A 5,069-nucleotide genomic window follows, 5' to 3' on the forward strand; every position below is an offset into this window, starting at 1 on the left:
CCATCTGAGGAATTCCCCCCTGAATGAGCCAAATCTCGAGTTTACAGGACATGTTCTAGAGAGGACCTTGGTTTCCCAAGGTAGTATAGGGTTTTCCAGCCTCCTTTTACAAGGCTTTTAGGATTTTGGTCTCCTGGCCTAACAAAATACTAGGACTATGCTAAGTTATCAGACTTAAGGAGTTACAAGTATGTATGCTAAGAAAACTGAGGATACATAAAAGTTATATATAAGGTAAATAAAAGAAAAGGCAAAAAATCCTCTTGGCGTCACAACAGCAAAATTCAGTCAGTATTATAACACCTCTACAATACATGTTTTCTTAAATCAGTAAACCATGAAATAAAATGTTGTATCCTTTATTTGAAGCTGTAAAGCTGTTACAGACTTTTGACATTTCAATAGCAACCTTGTATTGTCTGGGTTTGCATTCACACCTCCTAAGGGTATGAGCTCACCAAAGTTAGAGAAGATAGAATATGAGATAAACAGTAGAGAAGAGGGCACCTAGGACCACTTTGGGGAAAAAAGACAGAAATGTCTTGGCCCACTATCTTAAATTCCCTTTCAGAGCCCATAGTATAATCCAGGATTCAAGAGTCTCACTATCTCTTGTTGTTAGCAAGCCACTGTAAAACCCTGATGCAAAATGCTCGCCTCATTCCCCTCTGTGTGCTGACCTACAAGGAAGATAACTGTGTACTTCTTCTATCAGTTCCTCCCACAGCCTGGGTAGCAGAGGTCTATACAGCATGTATAAATGTTTCCACATTGCTGATGAATCACCTAGGAATGAATCTGAACTCACATGATGGAATTTCTGAAGTTTTCATTTGCTTGTTTTTTCAAACACATGCACAGACATATATAAGAAAAGCAAGGCACTGAAAAACATCCTGATACTGGTAAGTTATGTATTTGGAATATAGGAAATAGAAGGAGCAAACTGAACATGAAGACCTAGGAAATCCAGTTCCTTGGAACATATTTCTGATTATCTGGTTCTTTCTTACCCTATCACAGACTATTTGCTGATTGAAGACTGACTTACATATTGCATATTAACAGCAGAACAGGAGGCTATACTGAAAGAGGACGCTGTCTTTAGGATCTCTACTTGTTTATTGCCAAGTTGGAAAAAATGTACAATAAATGAGGCAAGGAACTGAGAGGAAAGAAGAGGTGGGTTTCAGGATAATTGTATCTGAATGACAGAGGGATGGGTTTTCTCCTGCCTGCTAGTACAAATGTCATTTATATTAATGTCCTGGTTTAAGCGAGACACTTGAGCCAAGTACCATGAGAAGTCACTCACTGAAGATGCCCTGTTCCCTTGATTCCTGACTTGGGGTCTGGACTGTGATTTACAGGACATCCTGAACATAGCTATCTACAATGAAGAGAGATGGGAACTGTTCAAATATATAAACAACTTCAAAACAATGCAATGTCTCTGCCTAATTTTCCCAAGTAGGAACCCAAAACAATAGAATGCCCTCATCAGCCAGAACTGATGTTGCACTGAGTTGGTTAAGGTCTGTACAGCAGTTAGCCACTATAGTGCCTCCAAAATAATCTGGTAGAAAGCTCATAATTTTCCCTCCAGAGTAGGGTTTGAATTGTATCCAGCAAATAGAGCCTGGAGCCATATGCCAAACAATAAGAAGGAAATAAAATATTGACTAGCTGCTTACTCATAAAGCTCCATCTATTCTGTGCACTGTCCCGACACAGAACTGCTGGGTAAAAAGTAGTGTTAGGACATGCGGTTAAAGATTTATTGTGTACCCCAGAGAAGACTCAGGCTTGTGTTTGCTAACTTTGTATTTGACATTCTTTAAGATTTGAAACTTGTTTTGCAGTTTTAAAAATGTTCATTAAAGAGTATGTACCTATGTGCAGGAGTGTTTCTGTGTTTCCCCCAACAGGATTATATTCAGACCTGGGTCCCTAATTCCTTTAGATTCAGTGGTACTGAAATCTATTAACAGTAGTAAACTGTTAAAACAATGATGAGGCAAACTGATAACTCACTTTAAAACCACAGGTGGCTTCTGTAGTCAGGGAAAAGTACCCTTTCTCCCTCTGAATCCTTAGCTGGATCTACTGACAAAGCAGATAAATGCTTCTGAGGGTTACCTGGGCCTCTGTGCCTCTTTGCCTCTCTCCTCGCCTCTCCTTGACTGAGATATGTGTGTTTTTCATAGGAATGCTGTCTGTGCCATAGTTAGAAATCCAAGAGCAAAGGTTTCAGGTAAATGACTGTGTTATCTGAAAGACAAGAGGTCAGGGTCTCAGCAGGGAATAGAGAACAACCCGGAGCATCTCTGGGGAAGGCAATGGCAAGACCTGAGTTCCATTTTTGTGCTCTGACTTTCATGAGCTTTGCCAGCCTTTGTGCTTCCACACTGCTGCCCCTTGGACATAGACAAAGGAGCAGAGTTAAAGGAATTTACCTGCAGCTTCTATCAGAGAAGCAGGTAGACAAAAACTACAACCTCAAAACAGAGAGGAAGAAAAAATTGTTTGTCAGCTTCTAATCAATAAATTCTCCTTGGACTGTTTCTAGTTCACCTGAGCCTGATCAATATCCATTGGGGAACCTTCCAATGGGACCAACTTTTAATTTATCTCCCAATTTCCAAGGCATCAGATCTAATAACTGTGCCTGTTTACCGGGTTTGCTTTTCCTCCTGACCTGAACACAAGGAGGATATTGTGCTTCTTGATGGGGAAACAAAGATGTTACTGTGCAAAGGAAATGCTCAGTGCAAGAACCCTGGATTCCACACGCAAACAGACATTTCTGGCCTTCCTAAGGAAAGGGTGCCAGAGGAAAGCCACAGAAAAAAAATTAGTTACTGGAGAGATGACACCAAGCATGTGGAGACAAATGTGATCACACACTCAGAAGGTAATATGGAAGGACACAGAGGGAAGTCGGACAGGGAATCTAGTTCTTGGGACTGGTAAGCTCAGAGACAAGAATATAAATAAGAATGAATCGTGCTAAATATTATTATTATAATGAATCTACCAGTTGGTCCTCAATAATTTTGTCTTGAGCTGTTAAAAGTGACTAAACCACTGAAATTCTAGGGTATTTGAGTACTTAATCCACTTAGTTTCCTTTGAAAATCCTTGCTACAAGTTCTTACTTTCCCATGTTCCCATACAATGTATAATAGGGACAGTTTCCTTGTGAATGCTACAGGAAGGAACTAACCCATGGAAATGGATTGAAGAAATAGCTGCCTGGGTTCCATGTTCCTGGCAGTGATTATTAGTGATGTGCTATGACATACTTACTGGTGCTTTAGAAATGCTAAGGAAATGCTAGACTACTTGTTATGGGATAAATCTGGAATGTACTGTTTTATAGCAGAGGTAACTTTGTTGGGATTTTATTTCTGTACATCTAAACTGAAGCCCTTACCAAAAGGCTTATCCTGAAATGCTTTAAGAAATGCTTCACCTTGCCCTGCTTGCCTGGGGATTCCCCAGCCAGGTATTCAGAAAATATGGGTTGTAGGCATGAAGGCAAAAGGATGGGAAAACTAAGCACAGAATTCAGAGTGCTACAGAAAGCCTCAGGTACGTTAGTGCTCTAGCCTTAATAATGCCGAAGGCTTCCTATTTGTAGCTCTATAACCCTTCACATAAGCCGTTGAGTCAGTGTCACTGGCAGTATTTTCCCTCTGTTCCCATGCTGCCATTCTCATTCTTTTTTCCATTATTGTCCTCATGCTCTTACACTTTCGCTGTCATGGTCTTGCACCTGCTTTGAGAGTCTGGGACCTCAGCCTTCCTGGCTGGTCCCTGAAAAGACAGTATCCCCCTTTCTTTTCCCTCTGTGTTTTTCACCCACTCCTAAAGTAGATTTGTTGGAGCTGATGTGTGTCATCAGCCACAGACCCTGCTAAGAACCCATTGTGCATGTAAGCATCACACTTTGTGCAACAACAGCTGTGACTCAGGTGCCACTATGACCAAGGGTGGTGGTTCCTGTGTCAACAAAACCACCAGAAAAGCAAAAAGCAGCTACCAGGAACAGCAAAGCCACTCATTAGTTGGGGAGCATGAGAGTGCAAACACAAGCTGTACGCACACTCTTTCTTAACTCCTGTACCACCCTACTGGAGATGCCATTACCAGACACCCACTCAAACTAGACATTGCTGGTACTGTGCTAGAAACCTGTTAAATAATACCAGTTAGTGATTAATATGATTTTTGTGTATTAGCTTAAGCCTGTTTGTAGAGACCATTGCACTAGCAAGAAAGGAAACAGAATGAAAGAAAAAATTAAACAAAAATACTTGTGCCCTCTTGCATGTGAATTTAATTTGGTAAATAGTTGCAAGGCCCTTTTGGAAAAGCACTCTTTTGCCTGTGCCTATGTAATCATGGATGTGTTGGCACATTGCACATGCATCGAGTTTTCTAACAGTTCCTACAGCCCAAGTGCAAGAAAAACCACACTGCTGTCCTTCTGGGCCTGGAAGTGAAGAAGCTCAGAGTCTCAGGAGAATACAGAAAATAAGGATGCAGATCGTGAGGATCAGGCAGAGCAATAAACAGCTTAAACAGCAGGCAGACTGAAGCTTACCTGACAAATAGCAGTCTAAAAGAGCTGGGATGTGAAAGATGATAGGTTCATTTTCAGGTGGGAGGGGTATACTTGGTGGTGTGGCTGAGTGGCAGGTGCTGCAGAACGAGCATGCTTGTCCCATGAGTGGTGGAATCCAGATGAAAACTCAGAAAGGGCAAGAGATGCTGAAGGAGATAGAGGAGAGATAGCAAGATAAAAAGAAAGAGGAATATGGAAAACAAGACTTTATCCAGATCCTGCTGCATTTGATAGGAGTGCCATTCATGCTTTTATTTGACTGCAGACATGGACTGAGGACATTGGTACATCTGATACTGCAGTCTAAAGAACTGGCTTAGTCTCAGTACAAGCTACTAGCATGAAGAGCCTTGAACTGGAGAGAATAAGAAACTACAGTACAATGCAATCAAGAATCCTGGCCCATCTTCTTCCCCTTGAACCAATATAGTAGATAATT

The 5,069-nt window shown here is 41.3% G+C and overlaps 1 long non-coding RNA gene across 1 annotated transcript; it reads left to right on the forward strand.

Annotated features, from left to right (window-relative positions):
• Nucleotides 1-258: 258 nt before the first annotated feature.
• LOC137480379 (uncharacterized) lies at nt 259-1,126 on the forward strand. The gene is made up of 2 exons (XR_011002858.1): nt 259-905; nt 1,024-1,126. It is a non-coding gene; the product is annotated as an uncharacterized lncRNA (long non-coding RNA).
• The last annotated feature ends 3,943 nt before the right edge of the window (nt 1,127-5,069 follow it).

Source organism: Anomalospiza imberbis, chromosome 11, assembly GCF_031753505.1.
Source record: "Anomalospiza imberbis isolate Cuckoo-Finch-1a 21T00152 chromosome 11, ASM3175350v1, whole genome shotgun sequence".
NCBI lineage: Eukaryota > Metazoa > Chordata > Aves > Passeriformes > Viduidae > Anomalospiza > Anomalospiza imberbis.